The sequence below is a fragment of the Pogonomyrmex barbatus genome, unplaced genomic scaffold (assembly GCF_055798465.1).
Source record: "Pogonomyrmex barbatus isolate J1 unplaced genomic scaffold, ASM5579846v1 scaffold18, whole genome shotgun sequence".
Lineage (NCBI taxonomy): Eukaryota > Metazoa > Arthropoda > Insecta > Hymenoptera > Formicidae > Pogonomyrmex > Pogonomyrmex barbatus.
Window position 1 is genome coordinate 1,002,590 of NW_028297114.1, and position 15,994 is coordinate 1,018,583.

The 15,994-nt window shown below is 38.6% G+C and overlaps 1 protein-coding gene across 7 annotated transcripts in view; it reads right to left on the reverse strand.

Moving 5' to 3' along the window:
* The window catches only part of LOC105428781 (synaptogenesis protein syg-1), a 284,146-nt gene that overhangs the window by 136,280 nt on the left and 131,872 nt on the right, over positions 1-15,994 (reverse strand). The gene's annotated exons all lie outside the window — the stretch shown is intronic.

The following is a 15,994-nucleotide window of genomic DNA, read 5'->3' on the forward strand; positions in this document are numbered from 1 at the left end:
TCATTATCGAAAAAGTTAACTTCTACATCGCAGAAAATCTCGTGCAGTTCAGCTCGTCTAATTATTCCTTTTAAGTTATCTAATCAGCACTGTAACCGCTATCTGAGCCGACTGCGGGGACTGTGTACCAAACCGGAAGCACAATAGAAAATCCAACGCATTACCAGAAGAAAATGTCTTGTTCTCTCTCAGAATAGCACTCACTTTCGGAGCGAAGTAGATTGGAGAAAGTGTTTTGCCCGATGTTACCATTGCCAATGAGAAGCTACCATCATTGGCGTAGCGAAATAGTGATAGTGAGATCTAACTTGAGATTTTTTTTCTTACAAATTTTTGTTGCTTCCTTCCTTTTTTTCTCTTCTCTATTCGACTTAGAAAAAAAAAAAAATTAAAAATTCCAAATGAACATGGCCGCGTTGTTATTAGTGAAAGCTCGCGATTGCAAGATTCAAGAAAGCGAAATAAGATAGTCCAATCTTAATTAATAAGCACTGTGGAATTTTAGAAAATTGTATAAAATAAGGAAAAAGACGAAACGGACGGATTGCTTTCGCGCGATTAAAGGGTTTTGTGGAATCATCGTAATCATGGCAGTGCCTACGCCTCTGTCGGTCGTACACGTACCAACCTGGGGAAATACCGACCCTCCGCGCGATTGCGGCAGTCTGCCGAGTGAGTATATCCCTCCTCGTATCTACTCGACAAAGTACATACACGGCAAAGTCCCGGGTAGTCGAGGCTGGCTTAAAGCTTCCGGGCCGAGCTTTCTCCGCACTTCCCGCACATTCGCTCTTCCGGCCTCAACCTGGCGCCCGCAGCATCCTCGTTTCACGACTTTTCTGTTGTTCCCTTCCCTCCCTCCCTCCCTCCCAGCCTCCTCTTTCTCACTCGATTTCTCCCCCGCTCTGACCTTCTTGTCATCCCCTCGTTCACGTAAGCCGCACGCAACATCCGCACGAGTATGTGTGCATTGTGCATACGCGTCCGTTGTAATTGCACGAAGCACGTGTACAAAACAAACGCGCGACCCTATCAAAGACGAGACGTCGGACACGTGGAGGTTCGATAAAGCATAAACTGTATGCATTATATGGAGGCGCACCTAGGTACCTGGGTACAAGTAACTCTCACAAAGTGTTTTGACAGTTTCACTCGTGACTTTCTTTGTTCTAAAATTCTCTGCCAAATAAAGTTCGACATTTTTCTTCTATTTTTGATGTCAACTAGAATTTTTTTTTTTTTTTATACATTGATCAGTCAGACCTTTTTCAATATTTAACTTACAGCACTTATTTAAAATCGTAAAATCTTATTAATAATTGTTGAAGAGCTTCTATTGAATTTCAAGAGTAAAAAACTGTTCGTTTATTACTCACTTCAGACGCAAAGTAGACGTTAGAAAATATAAACGTTTTGTAAAACCAAAAAAGCAAAATAAATAGGAGTATAAGTTCCATTCAAACCCACTTAATTTTTTATACTCAATGAAGCTAATGTATTCGATAATTATATAATAATTGGTACCGTAATATCGAAATGACACTTTTTATTCGATTGACAAAAATACTTTTTAATGTCTGTCAGAAATAAAAAACGAAGAAGAGGAAAAAGGAGAAAGAAGAGAAAGAAAGAGAGATCCTCTAAATGTACGACCACCTGTGCATACGTACACTCTCGAGTACCGCCGGTCGTTCGATTACTACAATCGCTCGCGCTGCCTTGCGACTACGTTCTCTTTTCGGAAATGATTTCCACCCGATGGTTCTCGACAGTCTGAAAGGATTTCAACCTGATTTCCGAGAACAGTCAGAGCTCGTACATTCGCATTTCGTGCTAACGCTGTGCACGGCGCTTTCCCGACTCCTCCCGCGCCGTTGCGCGCTCGCTTAAGCGAAACGCGAAAAGGAAATTTCGCAAGAAAAACGAACGCGTTGATAAGAGTAAATTCACAGGCAGCGGGAAGTCATCGGCGCTGTTTCCTTCGCTGCATTTCGTCGCGCAGCGAGAAACACACTGCGTTGAGGGATGCGCGCGATATTTTGCGAGATGTAAATTTGTATCGATGTCTTAAACCCCCCCCCTCCCGTCCTTTTCGCCGGAAAAATCCATGTGAATTAGATCGAGATGTAAAAAAAAAAAAACAATCTCTCATATAACTGTGGGTCCGTTGGTCGGAACCGTTGGTGAAACAGCATTTTCATCGAGTTCCAAATTAATGCAAAGGAACATTTTCCCAGCAAACTTGCGATATCGTCAGCAGGCAATTACTTAACCGTTCCACGAACGTAAGCCGTTTTCCTCTCCTCGAAGCTATGATCGCGTTCTCCATATCTACTTACCGCGTGCATATCTAGTTACCCTCATTCGTTTCTTTCATATTGAACTCAGATCGCGCGAATTTCCAGAAATGGTCGTGAGGTCGGGAAAGACCCCGCAAGCGATTCCATCCATGAACGTTTTGGACTTTGAAACAATAACCTTACTATGTTTTAATTTCCGGAGATATTTGGGTGAACGGCGTATTATGATTCTCCATTGATTCCGTCAGTTATAAAAGAAAATCTTTATTTCACTCGAAATATTACACACTGTATGCAGAAAAAAATAACATTTTTAAATATAATTGAAAATATTATTGATCTCATATATTATTCACAAGTTTTCAATTCAAACATTCAACAGAGAAATTATTAATGTATTTTAGAAATTTAAGAAGAGATTGAATTCGATTATCGCACCGCCATTACGCGCGTACATGTTCAATTTTTCATCTTAATTCTAATATTTCTATTATATTAATAAATATTCTTAATATAAATGAAATCTGTGGAATTTGCGAGATGTAAGAATCGATTATTTAAACAGTTTTAATACTGACATATCTCTATAATCTTTTATATATATAATTATATGTATATTATATAAATATATATAAAAGACTGTAGAGACATGTCAGTATTAAAACTGTTTAAATAATTGATTCTTACATCTCGCAAATTCCACAGATTTAATCTAAGGATTTGTGACTTTGTTGTTTAATCAAAGTATCAATTTTACATTACATGTATGTATGTATATATATATATATATATTCATTTTTACAAATTATTTTTTCATATTGTTACATTAATATTTTCATTTTGCGATATTTCGATTTTCGACCGACGAAATAGATAAACAACGCGATATTCACGTTTGATAAGTAAAAGAGATGTAAAAAAAAGTATATTCCGAAAATTCGAATATTTTCGACTATTTCACAACGAGATGCCAGAAGATGCTTCGGATGATCGCTGGTCGTAAAAGTACCGCATCCGAAAGTGCGCCCGATCGATGATGACCGTGATCGCGGCGGAACGTGCCATCGAGGATCTCGGGGAAGCTCGATGGCGGTCTGCGCCCGGGGTCGTAAAGCAAGCACACGGCGGCGTTGTATCGCCGGTAGTACGTAATAATGGGTGCGTTCCACCGACACCCCGTGAAAGTCAACTCCATCGACGTTGGCCGCCGTTAACGACGCCACCACGGCGGCTTTGCACTTCGTGCCCGGGCAATTGTTAACGACGACGACCAGGCCCGGTTACAATTGAAATAATTCATCCCTCGCTCCTATAACCGTCGTCACGTACCCTAACAAACGTGCGGCACCGATGTAAACATCGAGCTGTCGTCTCGGGACGGATCGATACCTCCGCCCAGCCTTCATCTCATCCGCCCTCATCCTCCTCCGCGCCCTGTCCCCGTCCTCGACGTCCTCGCTAACATTTCATGCAACCGTGGCGACCCGGTGATCATCTTTTGAGCGTGACGGTCAAATTACAAAGGATTTTCCGGAACATGGATGTCGGTTAAGGGACACGAGGACAGATTAGATATCCCCGGGCTTGTATTGAATTTACGATCAAATCACTTTTCGCTTTACGACGACGACGGCGCTTTTAAAACCTTTTTCCAACGCGACGGCTGGATTTTTCGGTCGAGTAATTGGCTCTTCGATCTTTTGTTAAGCTCAAATTCGCTCGCAAGGTGACCGTGACTCAAATCTTTTTCAAAGCCGACTCAACAAATCATTCATTATTTCTTTGTTCCACGATAGAAAATGAGAGAGAGAGAGAGAGAGAGAGAGAGAGAGAGAGAGAGAAAGAGAGAATCATCACGCAGATACAAACTTACAGACTCTACTATGCTATGTACCAACGGTTGAGATCAAGCTGGCTTCCGCTTTACGGAGATTGTATGTACCGGGATAGAGGAAACGACGGCCTTAGTATCTTCTGCCATAAGATTTCGAGGTACACTGGGGAACCCTAAGGAAGCCACCGATAATGGCCGAACCGTCGACAGGGTAATTTGTGAATCGCTGCCGGAGGGATATATACGAACGTGACTTCTTATCGAAGCCGCCCTATTCCTTAACGGAAATACCACCTCAGGAACTGCGCGTCCGCGCCGGGCGCCTCGGTGAAACGGAGAGGGCGACCGGCGCGGAAAAGAATCCACTCTCTGAGATCCGAGATAAATGGGAAAATTTATGATCACCGATGAGATCGTTCTCACGTTAACGTGAGATCGTGCGATGCTGCGTTATCGCGCTCGCGTAATTTTAAGATACATCCCTTAATTCCGCATTCGCAGGCTCGATCGATCTTTGATCAATATTTCCTTTGAACATGTGCATGTGAGATGAAGACATCAATAGGATTAAATAGATATCTTGATAGACACGAGATTTAATACGGAAAATTGTTCAGCTATAACATGAGTCTCGAGCCTCGACTATACACCCATTACACTGACTGAGGAAAAAACATGAATTTTAGATATATAATTATATTAGGGTATATGTCGTTCATTTAAAACCGTTTAATTTTATAAATTCATGATCATCAGTGACTCTCTTTAGGTCGATGAATAATGAAAAATATTAAATATTTCATTAATTCAAGGTCTGTATTTTACAATACATCAGTCAGTGTTCGCCTTTAAATTTCAACACGTTAAAAAAAATTGAAAATTTTAATAATTTAAAATTATACATATAACATATTGCATAATAATATATGAATAATAAATATATATTGTGATAATAATATACATATAGCTATATAGGAAATTATTAATTTAAAATGTAAATTTATTTGAAATCATTTAGTCGTATATTCCAAAAATAAAATCTGCCAGTAATGTGAAAGATCACGCGATATGAATATGCACTAATTTTTCATTAAAACTCTACAATTTCAGATTATTCTTTTTATTTAAAAATATGATTAAAAATAACTTAAACTTCTCTATTTTTGATAAAAAAATTAAAGCTTTAAATAAATAATACGCTATGCATTCCGAGCGGTTTAATAGAAGCTACCTTCCATGGGGCTTTGGGACTTCCTATATATCATCATCTCGAACTAGACATAAATTCTAATACGCTTTCGACAGAGAGCGTATTATTTTTGCACGCGTCACGTCAAAACCATCCGAAAAGATGTATACGGTATGATATATAGGAAGCATTTTAAACAAAGGCAAGCCGACCACATACGTGGCCATGCATAAGTAACGGCAGTGACAAATTCGAGATGGATTGCAAGATTAATATTTGACGACGTCACAAGAGTATCCCGTTATTTAGCGATTTATCTGAATCTTGCATGCGTGCCTTCCATTTTACAGTTCGCCTGAGTGATCGTGCTGACACGTTCGTACCGGACGAACGTGTGCGGGAAGAACGGAACTATAAACAGAACGGAGGGATATATGTTCGGACCAGTAATCAAGGCGCAACTTAGAGCTGATTAATTGAAGTGAACGTCGGCTCGAGGGCGTGACGAAAATATCCTTAAATCACAAAGCTCACGTCATTTAAATCCCACCCGTCTCCCTCATAAGGCAAGTTCAGAAAGATCCTGACGTTTATGACGGAACGGATATATTCTCATTTCTTTTCACAGATTGCGCCAAAATAGCCAGTGAACACATTATGGCAGTACATAAATATATCTCCGGAAACTGTCTTTATATTTTTGAGTAATATAATCGCGCGTTCCACTTTTAAGACGGACCAATATGACTCGCGCTTACCGAACTAAAAGGCATTTGTTTGCAATGATAATATCGCGATGCTTGCTCAAAGATATATATATATACATATATATATATATATATACGAGACCTTATATTCACGAAACGCGGTAATCAGTCACCGAGATGCTCGTCGTGACAAATGTGACATTGTTTCTCGTGGCGGAAATTTAATCGCGCGGTTATTTAATAACGGTCATATTTAATAAGAATCGAGGAACTCTAGAAAATAATACATCCAAAATAAGCAGTAAGAGAATACTGTGTGGTGAAGAGTCAAACTTATTGACTCTTCACCAATTTCGCTTTAATAAATATTAAATTTGAGATGGTATCACGTTTTGACAGCGGGTGATATCATAAATTTAAAAGTTGCGAAGAAAATTGGTGCTTGAATATTAGATTTCGCCTGAATTCTTCAGAAGGATATACTGCAAAGGCTACACGCCCTTCGCGTTTCCTTTTTAATTTACCATTGAATTAATTTCCCTGGCTGGAGTGTCGTGAGATACGATCGCTCCGTATGTACATTCGTATATTCGGTCAGTATAGTCGATGTTATCGCGCGGGCATTAGCTTCCTGGCCATTTTGTCGGTAGTAAAAGCAAGAAAAATGACTGTCTTATCGTCGTAATGTGATATTATAAAAAGCATAATACGCGTCCTGGTGTGGCTATATTACAGTAATGCATTACTTTACGCTGTAATATTTTAAGTGGTGCGAGACAGGCGCGCACCGGTTTCCATCTCACACATACGTATGCAAAACCGCGTTATCTTAATGGCAGCGACGTTAATTTTTCATAAAGCGTAGGTGACAATCATAGGCCGTGCCGCGCGCAGCTGCGAAATGCGAAAGTTCGTGCGCGCGGTTAAAAAAAAAAAAAAAGAACAAGCCGCAAAAATTTGGCACGGATTTACCGTCGCTCGGCGAATTGGTAACGGGCTGCTCCAATTCCCAGATACGCACATGTGCGCCTGCAGTTGCTAAACAGAGAGAGAGAGAGAGAGAGAGAGAGAGAGAGAGAGAGAGAGAGATAACTGTGTATACGTTACAAACAAATTAAGCCCTTTACCAACAATCTTTTAAAAAACACTTTTATCCCTTTTGCAAACGCAGTCCAAAATATTTCTATCAATATATCGTTAGCGGACGTAATTCCGTAATTGCAGATAATAACCATCGTAGTCAAATAAATAATAAATGCATATATTTATTTTGCGCGGTAAAAATTACTTACATCAGCACTTGTATATTACTGATTTTCCCACAATTTTTTTCATCATATAAATCACCAAAGACATTTACAAAAGGGTACGTTTGTAATATTTCATTCTCCTTAAAAAATATGTGAATATTGATAACGCGAAACATAATTGTATTCTCGGACCTGACTGCTCATGAATATGTGTTCAAGCGAAAGATAAAAAAAAAATGGAATACATTGAAAACGGTGCAAATATTTCTATCTAGGGCGTTCGTAGACGCACGACGGTCTGGAACGAAATAATCATGATGCAGGATGCGAGAAAACGAAGCAAACAAGGTACCGTGCCGGTTTACTCTCTCGCATCGCCGATCGCTGACGCTTAAGTGTACCCAAGCACGTACGAAATTCGCCGCGCATTCCAATTTCTAAGTCTCATGAAGGATGCAAAACTCATTTGCGTAGTAATTAAGAATTTACCGTACCTGGATATCTCCCGGGTGGCGGAAAGTCGGACGAGGCGTCGCGTCGACCGCAAACTCGACTACAATTCGTTCGCTTCGATGAGCTGAAATCTTGTAAACGCTTTTCGATTGGTATCCCTTTACGTCTCTTATTGTTTGATCGTTAGCAAAAAATGCAGCGCTTTTTTCCACGGCGCGTAAAAATGCAACCGTTTCATTTATAACACGCGTAAAATATCGTGAAATCAATCGTTATCAAAACTCAATTAATTGTATATCAAATAAGTTTCGGGCTTGTCAAAATATCGTATTTTTAATATATATATATATATATATAATATATAAATACACATAAATTAATAACGATATAATTTAGTATGTAACGTTGGATGCATTCGCAAATTAATTTCTTATTTCATAAAAATAACAACTCGCGTGTCGTAAATGACGCTAATTTTTCGTGAGATTACATTTTGATGTTATCAAAATAATCTCTGTGTCAATTAGCAGCGGTGAAAATACAACGGTTGATTTAGCATATGTTTCTTTGTAGCATTTTATAGCATTGAAAAGTGAATTAACTGACTTCCATATCGTTAAATGAGAGTCGTATCGAGAGCTGCCATTATCCTCAAAAACCTTTAAATTATTACTGATGGATATTCTGTGTTAATTTACGTGAGAGAAACCAAGAATATACGTTACATATCGAGAACCGTTAGATATTTATGAAACCTTCAAATTATTTCTGACGGACAATCCGTTTTAATCTGTACGGCAAGAGGGAAAAATGTACGACGATAATTGGATTTACATTTTGATTGAAAAAATTGTATGAAGCATTGATTACGAAATTGAAATTAGGGTCTGATCGGTAAGCCGATGTTAATGAACATACGATGACAAGGTGGAGAAGAGTAGCATGTAAATCTCACCGACAAGCGTTCTCGACGAATTGGATGCCTCCGATGCTGGCTTGTTATTATACTTGATTACGGACGTAAATAAACGAGCGAGAGGCGTGGACTTATCGAAACGATGAATAAGATATTTTAAGAACGCACGATGAAAGGAAAAATAATGTAATAAATGCATCGCTATAATTCGGTGTTGTTTATCGGTTGATTATTAAAATGACTTAATGTGACTTTTACAGTCACAATTTCAAAAAAACAATAATAAAATTTTAAGTAATCATACCATTTCATAATTTTGCAAAATGCTTGTCAATCTGTGTACGTAATTATTCCACTTCATTTAATACAATTTATCAATGAAGATTCAATTAATAAGATTAAAATTATACACCAGCTAAATTGTACCATAAATCTGTTATATCGAAAATAATACATTTATAGCACCTACATTAAATATTTAAATCAATGCGATAATTAATTTCCCGTTAGCTAATTGATTGTTTAATGGTATGTTATTCTCATGAATGCCACGTATAACATATCCCGTTTATCACAATTATTTCACACATATACGAGAGATCCAGAAAAAGAAGACTTTGTAAGCCTCGTCATTACGTGAGCAATGGCAGAGGCATTAAAAACGTATTCTCATCATCGTCTGTCGACAGCCGGCAAGAGTCATGTACTTTCGTTTCAAGTGCTTTCGGGCGAAAGGAAACGGCCGAGGAGTTAACCCCGTCACTTTGAAACGTCAGATAGTAAACCGGATAGTGAACGAGTGGCTACGGAAAATGGGACAGCCTCCGAAATCACGGAGCATTCTCGCGGCGCGTTGGTTTCGCGCGCGCGAGACGAGAAAATTTCCTTTCGTTGGATTTATGTTACCGCCATTGTTCCCGGTATCTGAGCGACGAGCGAAGGCGCCATTTGTACAAAGCCCCTTTAGTCTTTCACTTTCGCAAGTACGCGAAGACGAAGTAACGACTTGGGAATTAATTTATCTGATGCTTAATATGAAAGGCAAATAACTTGGTGTCTCATTTATAGCGAAACCCGAAGACATAAATTGACATGTCGTAGATTGCTCTGTAAATATACGTACTTATCTTAAGGTTGGTTTTCACCAAATACTTCGTTAATTTTGAGAACTTTTTTTTTGTAATATTGGAGATTTTTTTACAAATGCACTTCATGTTCTTAACGAGAATCTTGCTTTGTTGCTTTGCTTGAGAAAAATTGTTAACAATCTTAACAATATTTTTTTAATTTTAAAAAAGTTGCAAAAACTTGTTACGAATATCATCTGTTGCGTTATATTATATATTGAATATGGTTTTTCCTAAAGCAAAATTTTGTGGTTTAAAAAAAACTCCTAAAAAGGGCCTTCCGAAGGTTACGGTCTTGAATATGAAATTTGCGGTTGAAGTTTCAATTAAGCCAAGTTGGCCGTTTGAGTAAATAATCCGATCGTTCGATCGTCCAACTTGTGATTAAATTGATTAAACTTTTGCCAAAACACTAGGTGTTAAGTTAATTAATAAGCGATAAACAGGTTTAGCTTATGCGATCGGTGAGCGATGTTAAGTCGATAAGCGACTATCAAACTTGAACGATCTAATTAATCAGTCCAGTCTTTCTTGACAGAATGGTTATTAATTGTAGTAATCAGGGTGCTGCTTCGATGAGGCCGACAGATGTAACGAGCAAGAAACGAGCGTGTTGTAATGATGAATTGTAAAACAGTCTGGTAACCCTAGACACATCACGGAGGGAGTCGAGAATCGTCCTCGAGGAATTTGCATTACAGAATGGAATTTCATAGAGCCTTGGAATTCCTTTCCTACGAGGGAGAAAGTATCACGGCAAGTACTCGCTTCGACTACTCAAAGGCTTTCATCTTTGGTCTCCCATCTTTCTCGTCGCGTACATAATATCGCGACGCGCGCGAAGATGGGCACGTCGCGGCATAATCCGACGTGGTGGATTTCGGAATCGGATTGCGACTTTTATAAAGCGAAACGGAAGGAGGTAAACGTAGCTCATAGCGGGATACGCGAGAATGGATAAACTTTTTTGCAGTACCGAGAACTTTCCCATACTCGAACGTATAACGGAAGAAACAGGGGAAACAAAGTACGAAAGTATATCGTGAGGTTGAATTCAAAGTGTAATCGGAACTCGTAATGTACAGTATTTCATATGTTGTTACGCCCGTGTAGCTTTGCAAAGAAAAATGTTCATGTAATTTTACAGTTTTTTTACCTATGCTTATACGAGACGCAATACGCTATCTGGACGAAAGAAGAAATTTAAAAATTAAAAATTGCACGAGCTTTATAAAATTGAGGCAATAATTAGCAGACTAATTTGAAACGTAAATACTTCTTTTATTCAAACGAAAACCTCTCTTCTACTAGAAATTAAACAATTTTTATTTAATTATATATTTTTTATTACATCTCCGTTATTTTCTTTCGCTGTGGCACTATTTTCTTTCATTTGTTCTAGACGGGAGACATTCTCTTTCGGTAATTGCAACAATTACGCGCAAAACGCTCCCGGCAAGTTTGGTCCGCAACTTCCGAAATTGCGTCGTGAAGCGATTAACTGCTATTTTATCCTCGAGTTGTGACGAGTCGGAGAATGAAATTTCGGGTAATCGCCGGATCGGCCGGTCAGCGCGACGAACTCCGAAGGGAAACGTCAGCCGGCGCGATTCTGCGTTGAAACTTGCCGCTCGAGTTGGCACCAGGAATCGCAAAAGAGAGACGACAGTTCTACAAAGCGACCATGCTGATCGTAATACTGGAATTACGCACCGCTTTCGGAGATGTAACATTTATTTCCTCAAAATTCCTGAGTATCATCCGTGTAAATCTCGTTTTTCAGATACGACCGAGTGACATGTGTCTCTCTCTTAACTTCGTGGTAAATATCAGCAATGAAATATCCATTCTTCCAACTATTTGTCATGTCAAAAAAGTTTACCATTTTAAATACTCGTAAGTACAGCTATGTACAAAATACAAAATACTATTTTAGACGGAAGAAAGAAAAAAATGGGCATGTAAACGGGCATGCAATCGGGCGCGTACAATCGCGTAACTAGCAACAATAGGTAAAGCTCTTGTTTCCGCGAGGGAAATAACAGCGTTGCGAGAGCGAAACGTATGAAATTACGATTGTAAACGAATCTCAGTAATGCCACCTTATATATTTTTATCGCTGAGACACACCGACATCCCCGGGATAAAATCAACGCCAACGATGGCGAGAGGTGTCTGGCCGGGTTACCGGGATAGGGAAAGGATGGACCAACGTAATCTCGCCCGAAGGAACGGGCGGCGGAATCGGATTGCGGCGGAAAGCAGGGTAGTACCCAGGCAGCAGTGTGTTCTCCGACAGGGTACATCGGGGAGCTGTAGACGAGCGGTGAAGTCGTCTTGGAGCTAGTGCAAGAACGTACACGGGCATATACATAAAACACAGGACGGTGTCCTGTGGGGCACACGCCGCCAGCGTATTCCTGGCGTAACGTATTATCGTGAAAGCTATGAGCGCGGAATGGTAAGCGCGAGCTCGATAATGCGGAATAGAGTTACGAGCGTTGTCGTATCGACATAGAAATCGTTAAATGCAGAGGGTGTCTGAAATGGCTCGAATAAGAGCCGTATCGAAACGAAACTCGTACCTTACGAGCAAATTTCGTACTTTTATCTCGTATCCCTTGAATTTTTTCTCGGCGTCAAATAGTGGTGCAAAATGACGTAATTAAATTCCTGTTAATACAAAAATTACTCACGTAAATATATATATAAATAAAATTACGCGAAGGTATATATAAAATTATAAATGACCAGACAAATAAAACGAATAGAACTTATTTTCAGATAAGCTCAAGCAGATCTGGTTCCAAGATATTAACGGATTAATAGCCCTATAGCTGTCGTGCCCTACACGAAGGATAACGCGATCCAGACGCGGTAGGAGAACCGTTGGAGAACCGCTGGCCGAGGAGTGGACGCAATCATAATCTGCCGCGTACTCGAAAGCCCAGTACACCCACACCCGGCAGATCCCATATTTCCCATTTCCAACCCCCGTCTCTTCCGACCTCGCGCCGCCTCTCTAACCTCCTTCGACCAAGCAGACGACCACCCTCGTAGTTTCTTTTTTTACGTACGATGTTACGTGTATCCATGGCTCCTTTCGCAAATATCAGCACATTGGGTGTGCGTTCACTTTGCACGTGCGTATACACGCGGACCGCATCGTATGCGTATGCGATTCGCACGTGTGTATGAGTTACATGACTACGCAACAGCGAAGACACGGTGCGGTTGAGTTGCTTCTACGGGATATACGTGTCGTGAAAAATCCTCGAGAAAATTCCATTCCAGCTGGTGGTGCGATCCGCCACACTTCGAAAGTGACCCGGCAAACACGAAGCTGACGTTTCGATTTTCATGCCCTTCATTCGTAGAATTCCTCTCGGCGAGGAGGGGGGAGGGGGGGGAGGCAAGAGGAGTTTTAAGGCGAGTTCGCTGCAGATAGAATCCCTCGTACGTAACGCTAAAAAGTATTTCGAGCACGATTGAACGAGCACTTCCTGAGACGCCATTGACGTGCGGAATTGAGTTAGAAATCGTTAGAAATATCATTTTATCCTTTAAGAGGACGGACGCAAGAAAATATCCTTCTCCAAACGTCAATAAGCTCTTCAATAGCATTCTCCTGTCTACCAATAGCAAATTCGAGTCAACGAGTTTTGTAAAATCTCTGTAGGTTTTGAAAATATGAAGAGATGATGTAATAGCATCACATTCTTTTCTTATAGAAAATTAAATAATAATAATTAGCTCGTTTATAGAAAGAGTATAAAAAAATCAAATATAGGCCAATACATTACAAGCGCAGATGTTTATATATGATAGAATAATTACATGCACTTGCAACTTTACAACTCTTTAATTGTATGCGTTTCAAGTTCTTCTTTCTCTAATTGATATTAGTTTCAATTATTCATCCTCTTCAGTTAACAATCGGATTCTTAATAAAGACAGAAACAAATGTTCGATTAAAAAAATAACTTAAAATACATGAGAATTCAGTTAGATTACGTTTCTTATTTCTTTTTATTTTTTCTTTTTTTTTATCATTCCGTTTCCCATATGGAATACGCAAGAAATTTTATGTTTCGCAAGAAAATTACAGAAATAAAAAAGACTAACATACGACGCAACGACAATATTCGTATACGAGAGGGATTAAATAAGACGATAATGATACGCTCGCGTGCGCTACGCAAGTTTTTAACGAGTACGCGCGCTCTCGTATTCGCCCGCTACCCTTGGATCGATGATCCCTATCTGCTTTTTATAGGCTTAACCTCCGTCTCATTTCTGCGTGCAAGTTTTTACGTCGTTTTTATTCCCCTTTCCTTCAGCTTGCGACGAAAGATCCCCGAGCGAAGAAGCGCGGTTGCATCGACGACGAGGTAGACGGCAGACGACAACGAAAAAGCGAGTGCAGGCAGGATGAATTGATCGTGCCATTGTAGCAGAGGATTTTGGAGATTTTCAGGAGGGTTTTTTTTAAAGACACTAACAGATGACACGCAGATTATACCTTACATTGTCTAAATTACGCGGCATTATATTCTCCCTGAGAAGAAAAAGGTTCTTAAATAAAATTTTGAATGACAAAATTTTTCTACTCACTCATTGTTGGTTTTCGACAGAATTGATCACTCGTTAGTTTGGAAATTCTAAGTTTGCTTATCTGCTTTATTCAACTTAAGTTCTGACTAAGACGATGTAAATTTGTATTTTTTTAAAAATCTTTTCAACGTGTATTTAAAATTGACTAATTTTCTTGATTTACCTATAAATCACAAACTTAATTTGATTTTGATTGGAAAGAAACATAGATAGTCCATTTCTCGAGAAGAGATATCGAGAGCTCGGATTGGTACTGAAGATAATTTTGCGATAACCCTCAATGTAAGCCAAAAGTTAGCCAAAGACCAATTTCAATATTCTCGTTAGCCTTTTGGAGAATTTCGAGCAAAACAATATTTGCCGTTCCATTCGACACATTGGCGCGTGGCGTGCAAACGCGTGCAGGTGTATAGCGCCAACCATACTAAATCTATACAAGCTTACTTTGGTATTCCTGTTTGACATAGCTTAACTAACTAATCTATCAGCTGTGTCTATATCCGGATTTGCCGAGCATACTGTTTGCAGATTAGACCGAATATGGTGGTAAGTATATCAACCAGCCGCGCACCTTGCAGACCGCGCTTGTGCGAGACCGCTTGTATTTAAATATGGAACATCGCAATCGCGACAGAGAGAGAGAGAGAGAGAGAGAGAGAGAGAGATTTCTCTCTTTTTTTTTTTTTTTCAACGAACCACTCGCACCGATTAATTCTCTGTAAGCTAATGCACATCCGCATTCAGTACGTCTCAAATAGAGAAATCGATTATAATCTTTCTATCTTCCCGCACACAAGAGATTTCATATATATTCGTATATAAAATTAATGTAAAAAAAATAAAAATCGAGAAATTTCTGAAACTGACTAACTGTTATTTTGTAAATTATATTTCAATGATAAAATATTAAAAGTAAATAATGTCTCCAAAAACAAATTATGACTTTAATAATAAATATATAAAATAATTAAATTAAATAAAATTTCATAGAAGAAATATTAACATTTATGCACAAATAATATATATTTTTGTATTGCAAAGATATATATCTGTACATATATATACTTTTTGAATTACACAACCAGCAAAGAAATTGTTCCTTTTTATTCATTTCTTAAGTTTATATAAGCATTAAATGCTACTAAAAATGACAGAAGTTCCTTTCATTCAATATAGTATATAGTACTCAATTCATTTCATTCTCTCCATTCATTATAAAATAGCACCTATTTAGTTTCAGCAATTTTCCGATTGTTATGCTGTTACAAAGAGAATATAAATTATTCAATAATGAATCGAGTCTGAATTAAAAAGAAAAAGTCTTAATATAATTTTGAATGATTTTTACGATTCTGATAATCTTTTTAAATGGCTGTAAATGTTATGTAGCAATATGGCTATATTATATTATATTATATCTATTATACAATTAATGTCATCTTTAATATTTAACGGTTGAAAATTATAGATGAAAATGTTTGGAATTTCATTAAAATGACTGCCGAGTTACAGGGAATATTAAGAATTTACGTAATGCACGTAAGTATGTATTGCGAAATGCCTGTCCAAAAGAATAAGATAACTGCGCGAAATTAGCTCGAAAT